The sequence below is a fragment of the Artibeus jamaicensis genome, unplaced genomic scaffold (genome assembly GCF_021234435.1).
Source record: "Artibeus jamaicensis isolate MK-2021 breed Jamaican fruit bat unplaced genomic scaffold, CSHL_Jam_final contig_797, whole genome shotgun sequence".
NCBI classification, from domain to species: domain Eukaryota; kingdom Metazoa; phylum Chordata; class Mammalia; order Chiroptera; family Phyllostomidae; genus Artibeus; species Artibeus jamaicensis.
Window position 1 is genome coordinate 26,119,998 of NW_026521977.1, and position 18,495 is coordinate 26,138,492.

An 18,495-nucleotide genomic window follows, 5' to 3' on the forward strand; every position below is an offset into this window, starting at 1 on the left:
CTGCCCCATACAACTTAATAGGTGCACTAAGACAGGAATTCAAAGCAGCTCTACCTAATAACACAGAAACAAACAGGGAGGCTGCCAAATTGAGGAAACAGAAATATAGTCAAAAAGAAAGAACAGAACAAAACCCCAGAAAAAGAACTAAGCGGAACGGAGATAGCCAACCTATCAGATGCAGATTTCAAAACACTGGTATAAGGATGCTCAGAGGTGGTGAAATCTGGCCAAGATGGAGGTGTGGGTAGATCCAATTTGCCTCCTCACACAACCAAAAGAAAGACAACAACAAATTTAAAAACAAAAAACAACCATAACTGACAGAAAATTGAATGGTGTGGAAATCTGACAACCAAAGACTTAAAGAAGAACATCAGACTGGTAGGAAGGGTTGAGACAGGCAGCTGGGGCAAAGAGGATGCATAGCAAGGTGGTGGCTGGCAGTTGGGCAGTCCACATATGTGTGCAGCTAAATCGGGAGGAACAACTGGGGAGCAAGACAGACTGTGCAACCCAGGGTTCCAGTGCAAGGAATTAAAGCCTTAAAACTTCTGACTAGAAGAATCTGTGGGGGTTGCATCATCAGGAAAAACTCCCAGCCTCACAGGACAGTTTATTGGAGAGAACCACAGGGTCCTAAAATGTATACAAAATGCACCTACCTAGGAATCAGCACCAGAAGGGCCCAATTTGCTTGTGGGTAGCTGGAAAAGTGACTGAAAGCCAGCAGAGAGCTGAGCAAATGGCATTGTTCCATCTCTGACCCCTCTCCTGCATGTGGCGCCACAATGCAGCCACGAGGGTTGCCCCACCCTGGTGAATACCTAAGGCTCCACCCCTTACACTGTAACAGGTGAGCTGTTACAGAAATATGACCCAAGTGAAAGAACAGATCAAAACTCCAGAGAAACAACTAAGTGATGAAGAGATAGTGAACCTATCAGATGCATGGTTCAAAACACTGGTAATCAGGATGCTCACAGAAATGGTGGTGTGTGGTTGCAAAATAGAGGGAAAAAGTGAAGGCTATGCAAAGTCAAATAAAGAAAAATATACAGAGAACCAACAGTGACAGGAAGGAAACGGACTCAAATCAACAGAACATAATGAAGAAGTATTCAAAACAACAAGGAGAAGCTTAGGAACCTCTGGGATAACTTTAAATGCTCCAACATTCAAATCATAGGGGTGCCAAAAGGAGAAGAGGAAGACCAAGAAATTGAAAACTTATTTGAAAAAAATAATGAAGGAAAACTTCCCCAATCTGGTGAAGGAAATAGACTTCCAGGAAGTCCAGGAAGCCCAGAGAATCCCAAAGAATTTGGACTCAAGGAGGAACACACCAAGACACATCATAGTTAAATTACTCAAGATTAAAGATAAGGAGAGAATCTTAAAAGCTGCAAGAGAAAAGGAGACAGTTACTTACAAAGAAGTTCCCATCAGACTATCAAGTGATTTCTCAAAGAAACCTTACAGGCAAGAAGGGGCTGGAAAGAAGTATTAGAAGTCATGAAAGGCAAGGACCTATATCCAAGATTACTCTATCCAGCAAAGGTATCATTTAGAATGGAAGGGCAGATAAAGTGGTTCCCAGACAAGGTCAAGTTAAAGGAGTTCATCATCACCAATATCTTACTATATGAAATGTTAAAGGAACTTATCTAAGACAAAGATCAAACTATGCACAGTAAAATGACAACAAATTCACAGCTATCAACAACTGAACCTAAAAAATAGAAAGAAAGAAAAACAAACTAAGCAAACAACTAGAACAGGAACAAAATCACAGAAATAGAGATCACATGGAGAGGTATTAGCAGGGAAGGGGCAGGGGAAGGATGGGGGGAAGGTACAGGGAATAAGAAGCATAATTGGTAGGTGCAAAATAGACAAGGGGATGTTAAGGATAGTATAGGAAATGGAGAAGACAAAGAACTTTATGCACAACCCATGGACATGAACTAAGGGGGGATTGCTGGAGAGGGCAAAGGGGGAAAAGTTGGGGAAACTAGAATAGCATAATAAATAAAGTATACGTAAAAAGACAAGAAGAGAGAGGACCCAAATAAGTAAAAACAGAAGTGAAAGAGAACTGACACTACAGATATACAAATGTTTGTAAGAAAGTGTTATGAACAACTATATGCCAAGAAATTGGACAAACTGGACAAATTACTAGAAACATGTAATCTTCCAAAAGCAAATTAGGAAGAATCAGAAAAACCTAAATAGACCCTTTACAACTAATGAAATCAAAGCAGTAAATAGAAGACTCTAAGCAAACAACACTGCTGGACCGGAAGGCTTCACAGGCTAATTTTACCAAACATCCAAAGAAGAACTAACACCTGTCCTGCTCAAACCTTCAAAAAATTCAACAGAAGGGAAGACTTCCATGCTCTTTTTACAAGGCCAACAACATCCTTATTCCAAAACCAAATAAAGATATTACAAAGAAAAAAGTTATAGGTTAATATCCATGATGAATATAGATGCTAAAATCCTCAACAAATATTAGCAAACCAGATCCACCAATACATTAAAAAGATCATAGACCATGATCTAGTGGGATTTATTTCAGGGACGACAGGTTGGTACACTATTCAGAAATCAATAAATGTGAAACACCACATAAATAAAATAAAGGATTAAAATCACATGATCACATCAATAGACACAGAAAAAGCATTTGATAAAATTCAGCACTTATGACAAAAACATTCAGCACAGTGGAAATAGAAGGAACATACTATAACATAATAAAGGCCATATATGACGAACTGGCAGCCAATATTATACTCAATAGACGAAAACTAAAAGGCTTTTCTTTAAGATCAGGAATAGGACAGGGATGTCCACTTTCATTAATCTTATTCAACATAGAACTGGACCTTTTATTCACAGCAACCAGACAAGAAGAAATAAAAGACATCCAAATTGGAAAGGAAGAAGCAAAACTATCATTATTTGCATAGGAAATGATACTGTATAGAAAAAAATCCTAAAAATTCCACCAAAAAAAACTATCAGAACTCATCAATCATTTCAGTGAAGTAGCAGGATACAAAATAAACAGCTAGATCAGCTGCATTTTTATACACTAATAATGAACTGTAAGGAAAACTAAGAACAATTCCATTTACAGTTGCATCAATAAAATAAAATTAAATACCTAGGCATAAATTTAACCAAGGATATAAAAGACCTGTACTTGAAAAATTGTAAAAACCTGAAGAAAGAAGTTGAGGAAGACACTAATAAATGGAAGCTTATACTGTGTTCATGGATAGAAAGAATTAACATCCTACTCAAAGCAATTTATGGATTAAATGCAATTCCATACTAGTGGTGTATTTCACAGAACTAGAACAAATATTCCAAAAGTTTATATGAAACCACAAAAGCCCCAATAGCCGCAGCAATATTAAAGAAGAAGAAAAAATTAGAAGAATCACACTACTTGATATCCAACCATACTATGAAGCCATAGTAATCAAAATAGCATGGTACTGGCATAAAAATAGACATAGGTCAATGGACAGAATAAAGAGTACCCCCAAACCCCACACCTTTATGGTCAATTATTATTTGACAAAGGAGGCAATGGGATAAATAAAGATAGCCTATTCCATAAGTGGTGTTGAGAAAATTGAAAAGATACATGCAAAAATATGAAACCAGACCACCTTCTTACACCATTCACAAGAATAAACTCAAAATGAACTAAAGACTTAAATGTTACACTTGAAACCATAAAAATTCTATCAGAAAACATAGGCAGTAAAATGTCAGACATTTCTTGTAGCAATATTTTTTCTGATATGTCTTCTCGGGCAAGGAAAACAACAACAGTAAAAATAAACAAACGGGACTACCTCAAACTAAAAAGCTTTTGCACAGCAAAGGAAACCATCCACGAAATTAAAAAACAATCCACTGAATGGGAGAACATATTTTTCAATGATATATCATAATTTCCAAAATTTATAAAGAGCTTGTATAACTCAACACCAAAAAGACAAACAATACAAATAAAAAATGGACAAAGAACCTGAATAGATACTTCTACAAAGAGGAAATATAGATGGCTAATAGACATATGAAAATGCTCAATGTCAGTAATCATCAGAGAAATGCAAATTAAAACCACAATAAAGTATCAGCCTGATATGTTGATATATATATATATATATATATATATATATATATATATATATATATATCACAGATATATATAGTGGAATATTATTCCACTATATTTCTAGTGGAATAATACCCCCACACACACACTGGAATATTACTCAGCAATGAAAAAAAGGGAAATCTTGCCATTTGTGATAGAATAGATGGACCTATAAAGTATTATGCTAATGAAATAAGTCAGAGAAAGACAATACCTTATGATTTCACTTATATGTATAATCTATAAAAATAAATGAATAAACAAAACAGACCCACAGATATAGAGAACAACTAATGTTTGCCAAAGGGAAGAGGGTGGAGGTATGGGTAGAAAAAAGTTAAACTAAAAATTATCTTCCAAGTTTCAATTTCTACACTCTTTAACACACCAGAATACTGAACTTCAGTTGTTCTCAGTGAAAATAAATAGCACCAGTAAATACGAAATCCTTAGGGATATAGTAAGCAAAAAATATGGAAGATGTGTATGTGGAAAAGCACAAAACATTACTAAGAAAAACTAAAGAATAGCTAAATAATGAGAAGGATACCATGTTCATGGATTGGAAGACGAGATTTCACCTCTCCTCAAGTTGATCTATAGATTTAAAGAAATCCTTATCAAAACACTATCAAGCTAAAAATAAAATTAAACAGGCTGATACTAAAACTTACACAGAAATGCAAGACAAGAGGATTTATACTATCTCATATCAAGACTTACTTTAAACCTACAGTAATCCAAACAGTGTAATTTAAACATAATGATAGATATATAAATCAATATGACAAAACAAAATGGAGATGGATACATATATCAAGTAATCTTCAATAAAAGTGCCAAGGTTAGTCAGTAGAGGAAAAAAAATTTCAACAAATGGTATTGGACCAGTTGGTTATCCTTACACAAAATAGTAAACCTCTTTCTAGTCTCATATGACATATAAATGTTAACCTGAAATGGGTCATAAACCTGAATATAAGAGATAAAACTTGTAAAAATAAACAGGAGAAAAATCTTTGTCATCTTTTTTTAGCTTCTCTTATAATTTATTTTTTAATTTTTAAAATATATTTTATTGAGTATGCCATTACTATTTCCCCCTTCATTCCTCTCCACCCGGCACACCCCTCCCCCACCATTCCCCCCTTTAGTTTATGACCATGTGTCTCAAGTTCTCTAGATTCTATATTTCCCATACTATTCTTGTCTTCCCCCTATCTATTTTCTACCTACCATCTATGCTACTTATTCTCTGTACCTTCTCTCCCCTTCTCCTCCTCCCACTCCCCTGTTGCTAACCCTCCATGTGATCTACGCTTCTATGGTTCTGCTTCTGATCTAGCTGTCCTTTTAGTTTGCTTTTGTTATAGGTGTGGTTCTTAGTAACTGTGAGTTTGCTGTCCTTTCACTGTTCATCTTTTTTATCTTCTTTTTCTTAGGTAAGTCCCTTTAACATTTCATATAATAAGGGCTTGGTGATGATGAACTCCTTGAATTTGATCTTATCTGAGAAGCACTTTATCTGTCCTTCCATTCTAAATGAAAGCTTTGCTGGGTAGATCAATCTTGGATGTAGGTCTTTGGATTTCATGACTTGGAATACTTCTTTCCAGCCCCTTCTTGCCTGTAAGGTCTCTTTTGAGAAATCCTCTGACAATCTGATGGGAACTCCTTTGCAGGTGACTGTCCCCTTATCTCTTGCTGCTTCTAGGATTCTCTCCTTCATTTTAATCTTGGCTAATATAATGATGATGTGCCTTGGTGTGTTCCTTCTTGGGTCCAACTTCTTTGGGACTCTCTGAGCTTCCTGGATTTCTTGGAAGTCTATTTCCTTTGCCAGATTGGGGAAATTTTCCTTTATTATTTGTTCAAATAAGTTTTCCACTTGTGGCTGTTCCTCTTCCCCTTCTGGTACCCCTATAATTTGGATGTTGGAGCGTTTAAAGATGTCCTGGAGGTTCCTAAGCCTCTCCTCATTTTTTTGAATTCTTGTTTCTTCATCCTTTTCTGTTTGGTAATTTTTTTTCCTTTTTCTGGTCCACTCCTTTGATTTGAGTCCCAGTTTCCTTTCCATTACTATCGGTTTCCTGTGCATTTCCCTTCATTTTAATTAGTTTAGCCTTCATATGTTCCTCTAATTTGTGACTAAAATCAACCAGTTCTGTGAGGATCCTGATCACCAGTGTTTTTAACTGTGCATCTGAAAGTTTTGCTATTTCTTCGTCACTTAGATTTATTGGCTCTGGGGCTCTGAGTTGTTCTTGAGCCATATTTTGATCTGTTCGTGCCTATTATGTATGAGAAGTGGAGCCTTAAAAGTTCACCAGGGCAGGGCCACCCAGGTTGCTGGTTTGTGACGCTGTATGTGGGGGCAGGGTCAGAGAGGGACAATGGCGGTCCCCTCTGCTGATTCCCACCACTGGGGCGTGCACAGTCTGTCTCACTGCTCGCTCCTTCACTGGTTTATCTGCGTGCGAATGTGGGACTGTGGTCAGCCCTCAGTGGGTCCGCCCACTTCCACACACCTGGGATCCGCCTGCGGCTGCTGGCGCACCTGGGTCACGCACCGGGGTCGGTCTGGTGGATCTTTCCTGCCCGACCCCACTCTGCTGCTGGCTCTGCTCCTCTTACTGGTTTGGCTGAAGGGCTTATTGTTGTCAGACTTCCATATAGTTCAATTTTCTGTGGTTTGGCTGCTTTTTTGTTGCTAAAACTTTGTTGTTTCTAAACTTGGTTGTGCGAGAAGTCACAGTGCTTCCACCTACGCCTCCATCTTGGCAGAAGTCCTGATCTTTTGTAAAGACTTCTCAGATAAGACACAACTAGTAAGAAACACAAAAGAAAAAAATCAATAACTTGGATTTCCTCAAAATTAAAACTTCCTCATTAATATACACTTAAGAAAATGAAAAGGCAAGCCATAAATTAGGGGAAAATTTGTAGCACATTTGATGAAGAACTGCTCCTCAGGATATATAAAGAAGTCTTCAATATAGCAAGGAGGCAGCCAACCTAAATAAGTATGATTATGTAGAAATATGTATAAATGAGCCCCAAAAGTCCTCCCTGGTATTGGCTCCAAGTTTATTTCATCTTTACAGGTTATGACCTTTTAGCTCAAAAGCTTACCAACACCAAATTCAAATTTTGACACATCCAATTATTTTATAATAGAACAAGTGGATTTTTAGCCATTTAGAACTTGTCTACTTTGCATATTTCAGGAAATCTAACCACACATGTACTGGCAATAGATAAAATAAGCCCTGGGCCATAAAGCCCCCAAGACTTTGCTGCTACCCTTCAAAGCTCTCTGATGCTGAGGCTCCCTGCTGTGCTGAGGGGAGCAAGTCACCCAGACACGTAAGTCCTTGTCTTACTACGCTCTCCTCAAGGAGTTCTGTTGCTCTCCTCCCCTTCTGGATGGTGACCCATCCTCCACAAGCCTTAAGACAGTCTCATGCAACAAGGGGCTTCATGCAACCCTCTCCAAGTGTTGCCCTCTTGGGTTGTTGTGTGTTCATCATTCTTGTGTTTATATCTTTTTCCTTGATCAGCCTGTGGATCCTGCCAATTCCCTACAAGACTTGAACAGACACTTCACAAAATGAGAAATGGTTCCAAATAAGCACATAAAAAGATGCTCATAATTTTACTCTTTGGGGAAATGCAAATTAAAGGCATGTTGAGATGTTACAACATACCTGCTAAATAAAAAAGGCTGACACTCCCAAGTGGTGGTAAAGATATGGAACACAGTGGTGCAGCCTCTTTGGAAAAGAGTCTTGTCAACTTCTTACCAAATTAAACACTTATCATGTAATCCATAATTCCACTCCTCAGTGTTATTTACTCAAGGTAAATAAAAGCATATGTCCTCATAAAGATATATCTGAATGTTTCTATTTGCTTTATTCATAATAGTGAAAAATTAGAAGCAACCCAAATGTCCATCAACTGAAGAATGGATCATCAAATGCAGTGTAAGCAATAAGGAGGGACAGTCTACCATTACACACACCATGGATAAATTAAAGAGGCCAGATACAAAAAACCACATACTGTATGAAACCATTTATATGCATTTCTAGAAAAGGCAAAACTATAGTGATAGTAAGCAGACTCAGTGGTTATAAGGGGGGAAGGAGATTGATGATAAAAAAGCAGAGGAAACATGGAGATGATGGAAATGTGTACCTTGATAGTGGTAGTTATGCATCTGTACACACTGATAATGAAAAAACCAGAATAAGCATGGTCAAGAGCGTCACTTAAAATAGAGTCAGAAGGCTATTAGGGTAGTGAACCTATGTGTTGTACTCACAGCTTGAGCCTCAGTTCCCTGAGCTACTATGAGTTTGCTAAATCACTTGCTAAACTCAGCTCAAGGCTGAGCCCTAAACGCCCTGGAACAACTGCTGTGTGGACAGACATGGACTTATCTTCCTTGTGGTTTTTGCCTCTCTCCTTTGCTTATTGGAACTGACCATGCCATCAATCCCTCATTTGCATGAAAGAATTATATTTTGTGGTTTTGCCTTTATAATTCTTGTCTTTCTTTGTTCTCCCCAAACCACAGTTTGGTTGCTACTTGAATCTCTGTCTCATACACATTTTTGCTCAAATAAATGCTTTTTATTCTTTATTATAGCCTAAAACTTTTTTGGGGGGGGAGGGGGGTTCATATCACATGGTTACTTTTTTGGTTGACATTTATCAAAACTCATTAAATACTAAAATTAAAACTTGTGAATTGTTTTTAAATGATCTGCAATAAAGTGGACTAAGAAAAAGACAAAGTACTTATGCTTTTTAACTCAGTAATTACATTTCTAAGAATTTAATATAAAGAAATAATCAGATATATATAAATGCACCAGAATGTTTGTTTCAGCATTATTTATAATAGCTACATACTTAAGACAACTAAATGCTCAGGAATAGAATATTGTTTAAAACTATGATACATGTCTACATGGAATCTGTCAAGCCATTAAACATTATGTAGGAAATATGACTCAGAAAAATGTTTACTATTTTAAGTAAAAAAGTAGGTTGTAACTTACTATGCACTGTAGTGTTTTGTGGGGTTTTTTTTGCTTTTTGTTTTTATTTTAAAACTAGCAGCTAATCGAATGAAAACTTGTTCACTACCTCATTGATAAATGAGGAGCAAGTGGGATTTTTATGGTATTGTTCAACTGAGATCTGAAAATCTGTTAGCTCCATACATAGTTATTTTCTTCTCATCGGATGTGGAGGAGATTAAAATCTGAGACAGATCCCCAATCTTATGCCCTTAGCTTAGATTTATAAACATCTCCCTAAATTAGATTAAATGGACACATGTGTTTGTATCTCAAGTCAGAAGAAAGTTGAAATAAAATTTCAACGTGGGCAAAATTGAAGTCAAACACAGACCCACAGTACCTTTCCGGGGGTATGAAAGGGTCAGACATTTCATTCCATCTGTGGTGTGCTGGTTCCATTTCCCATCTGCTGGGTGAGCAGCCCCAGAGCAGGAGCTCGGGACCGGGTGGACTATTGCATGGTTCTACTTTGAGGTAGGGAGGGTAAACATAAGCCATCTGAATAGTTTGAACACACACTCAATGGGGGAATGAATGGCCTGTAAAATTCTTTCATTAGTGTCAATCTTGGTGGCCTGAAATTTTCACTTCATGATTAAAGGCAAGAATGGATTAATTCGCAGATCTCCAGCTTTGCACCTCCAACTTCGATAGACCCTGGAACATCAGTATCTAAACAGCAAAGAAAACCATTAAAATAAGTGGATATATTCTTCAGTATCAGTTAACTTTGTGAAAGAAGAAAAATGTTGTTAGCAGTGGCATTCAAACATTTTAGATCATGTTTTCTATACACTTGGAAACCTGTACTCAAAAATTATCTTGTCCACAAATTGTTTTTGTTGTTTCCTCTACAAATTTGCAATTAATTGGATTTCCGTTAACTGGGTCTTTGGTGTTAAGCCAAATTTATTAAACATTTTGTATGAATAAGAAATATTCTCAGCTTTGGTAGAAAGTCTTTTTAACATTCCCATTTTAATGATTAAAATGTCTCATTCATGAAATGATGAGTAAGCATCTTATTTCTGAGGAACTTGTGAAATACTAAAATCGGGCTTTTTGTTCTCTCTACAAACCCGACCAAAAGAACACCTGTATTAAGGAACTGACAGAAAGACTGTTTGTTCGCATCCTCAATAAACACACAGATATACACAGATGACAAAATGTGGAATACATTAATAGTCAAGAATAAGACAACTCGAAGGGAGGAGTGTCAAAGAGACAGTGTGTGGATTGCAAACAAAATAGAACCCTAAAACGATTCGTGTCTTGCTATGTGTCATTTTTCCCAAACTAAAACTAGAACTACAACATTTTATTTCCAGACGATTAGTGTCAGAGGGTTATTCATATGCGCACCCATGTCTTTTCCTTTATATCGGAATCTCATCTGACACAGGCCTGCTGGAACTGTGAGCAGCTTCTTCCACTGTGTCCAACCACAGTCAAGGCCACGGGCTTCGTGCTCCAGGAAGAAGTCTGTGTATATCACCTCTAGGATATTCACACATTTTTTTTCTTTTCCCTGCGGCATTCAGGAACTGGAATGTTGTATACTAAATAGGCTTGTTCTGTAGATGTTACTGATGATTTCGTTATTGTAGTGAATCTAATTCACTGATTTTACATCTGTTTTTCACAACTCATTTACCATAGCTCTTTCTATTGTTAGCAAGCTAGCCATTTTTGCAGCTGACTTAATGAAAGTAAACACTTTTTTCATGTAATCCTACTTTCTTTGGTTTTCCAGTTCATTGAAATGTTTTCAATTTGATGAATCATTCATGGATGTATTTTTGAAACTTGGAAAGAGAAAAAAAGAGCCCTGGCTGGTATAGCTCAGTGAATTGAACGCAGGCCTGCGAACCAAAGGGTCACTGGTTTGATTCCCAGTCAGGGCACATGCCTGGGTTGCAGGCCAGGTCCCCAGTAGGGGGCGTTCGAGATGCACCCACACATTGATGTTTCTCTCCTCTCTCCTTCCCTTCTCCTCTCTCTGAAAATAAATAAAATCTTTTTAAAAAGCCAGTATAATTTCACAGATACATGCAGAAATATTTACAGATAAAATTATATGTTTTCTGGGATTTGCCTCCAAATAAATCAGGAAAGGGGAAGTGGGTAGTGGTGCAGATGAGACAAGAATGGACATATGTTGATATTTATGGAAGTGCCTTACGTGTGGGAGTTCGTTATATTATTCTGCCTACCTTTTTATGTTTGATATTATTCATAATAAAATGGTAAATGCATTTAAAAAGGGTTAATAACTTTATACAAATAACCTCATGATAACCTTTTACCAATTCTTAGGAAAAAGATAAAATATATCATTGAGCAAAATAAATGAACAGTATGCAAAACAAAATATGCAAATGGAAAATAAGCATATGAAGAAAACTTTAGCCTCAAAAAATGCAAATGAAAACAATATATGATGTGATTTATAATGAGAAACATATATTTGGTCTTTATCCACTGTTTCTGGCTCACGGCTCCTCAAACTCTTGTATCTCTTCTATCAGGCTGTTCCCGAATTATGCCCTTTTATAATAAACTGGTAAGGTAAGTATGTAAACTTTCCCCAAGTTCTATGAGCCTCTCTAGCAAATTAATAAAACCCATGGAGGAAGTTGTGGAAACCCCTGATTTATAGCCAGCTGATCACAGCCATTGGTAACAACCCAGACTTGCAATTGGCATCTGAATTGGGGGGCAGTCTTGTAGGACTGAGCCTGTGGGATCCGATGCTGTCTCCCGGTGGATAGTTTCAGAATTGAGCTAATGTAATTGCTTGGTTGTTTTGGAAAACACACATCTGGAAATGATATACTTTTTCACACCAGAAGCATTGACAAAGAGAAACTACTACTGATGAGGATGAGGCAAAACTAACAATCTGTTCACCACCGGAAGTGTAAATCCAGGAAGTCCCTTGGTGTCTTGACTGTCATTTCTATCTTCTCTGAAAGGTGGGCATCATTTGCCATCCCTATTTTACATGGGAGCTAACTAGATACCAGAATTGTCCAAGGTCATACAACCGAGGGCTTGTTCTTTGTTATATCCACTGGACGCAAGAATAATTTTCGAAGATCTTTCATGGTTTTGATCTTATTTTATTGGCCAAGTTTAACCTGCGCAGGGGCGAACTCTCGGGGTGTCCAGAGACACGGTGCCCAAAAGGGCTGCAGATGAGAGACATGCTGAGCGCTTACAGCTAAGTCCTTATATAGGGACGAGCAAGCAAGCATTGAACAGAAGCAGACGTGGCAGTTAGCTGTTTGCTGACAGAGACCGTGCGTGGGGAACAGGGTGGGGTTTCAAAATTCAAAACTAAACAGATTACAATCTGCCTATCTTGCTCTAAGTAGGGCACTCACATGCTGCAGGCTGTCTGCTCAGCCTTTGTTTGCATGCTGTTCCTTGTTCCTGTTTTGCTGTGGTCAGGCTATGTTCTCAATTTCCCAGATCTCAACATTCTTCTCCTTCCATTACTGGTGAAGATCCTGTTGAGGAAGTATTTTGCAATATATATGATAATGAGTTGCCTAGAGTTATTTTCTGACCTGGATCATCCCGGATGACTGAAGAGCAGAGTGGACAAGCCCAGCCCATGGCCTGGAGTGAAGCTCAGCGGGTGCCACCCTCTATTGGCTGAATCCTGGTCACCCACAGCTGTGGGAGTGGGAAGTAAATTTAGTTTCTTGTAGGCCAAGATTTTGTGTTTTGTTCAGCTGGCAGCCACCCGAGACCTCTTCTCCTTCATTCCTTTTCCTCCTCTACTTCTCTTGTACTGTAGTCACGCTTCTCTTTCTTTCTCCCTGAGCTCCTTACCCATACAGCCTTTGGGCATGCTCTTCCTGTCGGTGTTGCTCAATATCTGGGGGCTAAAAAAGGGGGCTATTTATTTCTTCATCCCTCTAGCTTGTTGCAAAGAAGATTTGAGGAGGTTTATTAACATTTTTATAATGTAAAATAAAAATAGAAATGGGTTAGAGATACAAAAATATGTTGAGATCCCTTCTCTAGACGATATGAACATGGTTCCCTCCTGCCGTTTCACAGAGAGAAGCACAACCCATATTTTGATTTTTCAACGTTCCCTAGAAATTGGGTAACACGAGCTAGTTTTCCTAAAATCCAACTACTCTTGAGTAAGAGGTAACAATGAAGTTGGTGGGCCTATCAGACAAGCCCAGATGGCATGACAAGAGTAACCAACTAGTCTGGCTTTAACACACTGTGTTTTAAAAGCTTGCTTCTCCCCCTGTGGGAAAACCTGACTTGGGTTTAGTAAGATAATAAAGCGTGGCTTCTTTCTGCTGTTATACAATTTTAATTCTTGGTTCCCTAAAGGAAAAATCCATGAGTTATAGCCTGAGAGAAAAGTAGAGCCAACAGATAAGCTATATAGCTTTCAAATTGCGAGGGATTTTCTTTTTCAACTGAAACTTATTCTTCAGGTGATTTTTACCCTTTCCTTCTACAATAATAAGCCATTCATTCATTTAATGGATACTTAGTGATAGCTTACTATATGTTTACCATGACTACATGGATAAGAAGAATGGAACTTTAAGGTGCTTAACAGTATGGCTGGTGTAGGATGGGCCTTGGTGAAGGACACACCTTAGGAAGCTCTTGTGCTTCCTTAGGACAAACACGCGCGCACACACACACACACACACGCACACACATGCACACAGTATTGGTTCGGTTGCTATTACAGGTGACCACAAATCAGTGGCTTAAAGCAACACACTTCTTATTTGATAGTTCTATAGGTTAGAATTACTGTGTGGGACTCACCGGACTAATCAAAATATTCCTTTTGGAGGTTCTAGGGAAGAATGTGTTTCCTTGCCTTTGTCGGCTTCCAGGGGCTGCCCACACTCCTTGGCTCATGGACCGCCTTTCCCATCTTCAGAGTCAGCAACCTCACACCTCCTGACCGTTCTCCCACAGTCCCATCTTTCTTTCTGACCAAAGCTGGGATACAAATTTATTTTAAATAAATAAAATCTTTATTTAGAGGGAAGGGAAGGAGAGAGGGAGAGAAAAATCAATGTATGTTTGCCTTTTGTGCATCCCCTGACTGGGAACTGGCCTGCAACCCAGGCATGTGCCCTGACTGGGAATCGAACCCCGACTGTCTGGTTCGCAGGCCCACACTCAATCCACTGAGCTACACCAGCCAGGTATACCACAGTCTTTTGATCTACGCACTTGCTGATGGCACTTAGGTTGCTTCTAGGACTTGGCTATTGTAAATTGTGCTGCAATGAACATTGGGGTGCATAGGTTCTTTTGAATTGGTGTTACAGGATTCTCAGGGTATAATCCCAGCAGTGCAATTGCCAGGTCAAAAGGCAGTTCCACTTTAGCTTTTTTTTTAAAGGAAATTCCTTACTGTTTTCCACAGTGGCTGCACCAGTCTGCATTCCCACCAACAGTGCACTAGGGTTCCCTTTTCTCCACAACCTCTCCAGTGCTTATTGTTTGTTGATTGGTTTATGATGGCTATTCTGACTGGTGTGAAGTGGTATCTCATTGTGATTTTAATTTGCATCTCTGTGATGGCTAGTGATGCTGAGCATCCTTTCATATGTCTCTGGGCCCTCTGTATGTTGTCCTCACAGAAGTGTCTGTTCAAGTCCTTTGCCCATTTTATGATCAGATTGTTTGCCTTCCTGGTGTTGAGTCATATGAACTCTTTATATATTTTGGAGATCAGACCCTTGTCCAATGTATCATCAGCAAATATGTTCTCCCATTCAGTGAGTTCCCTTTTCATTTTGATAATGGTTTCTGTAGCTGTGCAGAAGCTTTTTAATTTGATGTAGTCTCATTTGTTTATTCTTTCCTTTATTTCCCTTGCCCTAGGAGATATATATATCAGCAAAAATATTGCCACGTGGGATATCTAAAATTGGTGAATTTTTGTGCAACCATTTCAATATTGAAGATGGAAGAAGATATTCAACATTTTTTGGTGTATTATGCTTTCTTATTGCAAGAAAAGGTAAAAAGCAGAAAAAAATTGTACAGTGTATGGAGAAAGTGCTGTGACTGATTGAATTTGTCAAAAGTGGTTTGTGACATTTCTTGGTTTTGACATTTTGGCCAAATAATTCTTTGCTGTGGGGCTGTGTTATACATTGGAAGATGTTTAGCAGCAGCTCTGAATTCTACCCACTAGAGAGGCCAATAGCAGGAGATAGCCGACACAACTCAAAATATCCAAATCGATAACGTTATTGGTAAAAATGAAAAATGTGTCTTATTTTACAGAAAAAACTAAAAGGACTTTTTGGCCAACTCAATACTTCTGTGAGCTATTGAAAAATTTTAAAAATAAAACATTAAATTATATTTTAAAATAGTTTCAAAATGACTGGTTTTAGTTTTACATGCTTACAGGACAGGCTATAGAATGTGAGTTCAACTTCTTATACAGTAGGTGACAGAGCAAGGGTGTCAGACTCATTTTCACCAGGGCCACGTCAGCCTTGTGGTTGCCTTCAAAGGGCCGAAATAATTTTAGGACTGTGTAAATGTAACTGCTCCTTAACTAGGGGCAAAGGGCTCTACATTCGGCCCTTTAAAGGCAACCGTGAGGCTGATATGGTCCCCGGTGAAAATGAGTTTGACACCCCTAGATTTTTAGTGCAGACGCCTTGGTTTTACAGCCAGGCCTCCCGCACCAGACTGATTCTTAAGCATGAAGTTCATGTTAAAGTTTCCGTGTTGGACAACTGGGGGTCCTGTTGGGATGTTCAAGTGGGATAATGTATGTGAAGTCACATTGACAATGATAATGCAATACTGAAGCATAATGAATGTTAATGTTCATTTCTATGGTAATAATGGTTGTAAAAGAAATTAAATATTAACTTTTAGAAACTACACAATTTCTAATGCCCCAAAATTGTTCCTTTTAAATTCATTTGTTTCTCAAGGCGTTATTATTTTTTTAGTTAAGTCAGGATTGAATGCCTTCTCAACTGAACTTAAAGAGCTCACATGCAATATTTTGAGCTATGTTTAAATGAATATGAGAGAGAAGACTGGACTGTTAAAAATATCTGAGTTTTATTGTACAGTTGAATGAAGGATGCAGCGCTGTTGTACCGGTATTCTTAAAAATTTCTCACTTCTGTGAATTTCCCTAATTTTGAAATTTTCTTTCATTACATTGAACAACTCCCATTTTCATCATGAAAATCTGATCTGAAAGTTAATTTACAGAAATGTTGCAAGTGAATTTAAAGTTAAACAGGAATATGTGTATACTAATGTGATACAATATTGTTCATTCACATTTTTCCATATTAAAGACAACTCTGAACTATCTTTTAAATAAATGAGACAGAAATCCATTGTAGTTGTGTCTGAGTATGTTATTTGTGTAACAAACAAATATTTCTAGAAACTCTTCTCTCCCTTAGCCATTTTTTATGTTGCCTTCTTTGACCCAGTTCTTGCAACATGATTTCATAGCCACACCTTCTTAGTTGAAATCCCAATTCTGCCACCTACCGTCTAATGGTTTAAGCCTCAGTTTCCTCATCTTTAAAATGGGGTTAAGAGTAGTGCCTACCTCATTCAACATAATATCTGCCAACCATTACTAAATGCTTAAGTCATGACGCACACCTTACAAATGTAGAATTTGAATATCTAGTAGTTAATCACAACAAAATCATACAATTAATAAAAGGTAGAATCGGGATTTGCTCCTGGATTTATCTGACATCAAAAGAAAAAGGTTTGGGGTTTTGCTTTCTCTTTGGAAAGCTATTACTGGTTTCATATGTTTGTTTAGTATGGCTCTGTCAGTTTCTAGGAGCCTTGGTCTATATGTTAAATTTTAGCACAGGATATTGCTAAATAGGGGTAGGACATCATTAGAGGTTCTTGTATGCATTAGAATTTTTAGTGATGCATAAAATTGAGCCAGAGACAAAGGAGTGCTCAGTTCCAAACACGGGTGACCTCTGAACCCATCACGCTTCACTCTGGCTCGTACCACTTCGCTCTATGGAGTCACTATTTTTTTTTTCTTTAAGTCAAAAGAAAAGTTATTGCTAAAAGAAGGGTGAGGTGATCAGAATAATGCACTTTTAATAAAGATTATGCATGTTAATTGCATGCATGGGTAGTGCCCAAACTTTATGGAAAAAGAACGGATACCAAAATAAGGTGGTTTCAGTCTTTAAGATTTCTTTGCTTAAAATAACATACTCAACATGAATTCTAACATCCATTGAAAGTCCATTTCTAGGGTGGCTGTCCCTATTTATTAAAAAATTAAAAATCAACAATTATTTTCTGCCTTTTTGATCTTATGTCCGATGATGTGATGTGGTAGGTGCTAGAGGTACATACATGTGTTTTTCAAGACCACAACAAAAGTGTCGATGAGTCTTTGTTGCTCTCGCCTCTCCTCTATCCCACCCTCGTCTCTGCCAGATTAATTCCTACTTATCCTTGGTTCCAGCTCACATGCTGCTTCTCAGAAAGGCCCTTCAGTGTAGCCTTCTCGCCCCGTCTACCTCAGGCTCTCCCTTCATCCTCTTTCCTTAAGCCCTGTTATTTTCTTCTTCATAAGTATTCTAATTTTATCATATAATTCGTCAGATGTTTGTCTCTCCCATAGGACTATTTTCATTTATCCTTTCCCCGTCCATTCATTCAAAGGGTATTTATTGCACACCTACTAAGAGTGCACTCTTGGGTGTGCATCTTAAGTGAAGATACAGTGGTGAACAAGGAGAAGTCTTGTAATCAAAGATTACATTCTTTGGGGAAGAATTTACATTCTTTGGGGAAGATGGACAAAACTAAAGACAATTCAAAAGCTTTCAGTGTTATCAGAAAACCAAATTAGGATAAGAGGATAAGTAGCAACAGGGCAAAGGAGTGGAGGCTCTTGGGGACATTTGTGTAGGGCAATGGGAGAGAACTGCTCTCAGGTGGAGGGTGAGCCAAAGCCTAAGTAATGTAAAGGGGTGTAGCTTGGGCATACAGGGCAAGGGGTTCAAAGGAGAGGGAACAGAAAGTGGAACTGCTTTGAGAATGGAATAAATTTGACTTATTGGAGGAACTGCAAGAAGCATGGCTGGAATCAGGTGAGCACAGGATGGGGTGGGGGGTGCTGCTGGAGAGGTCAGAGCAGGTAAACAGGACTTTGTTCTTCATGTG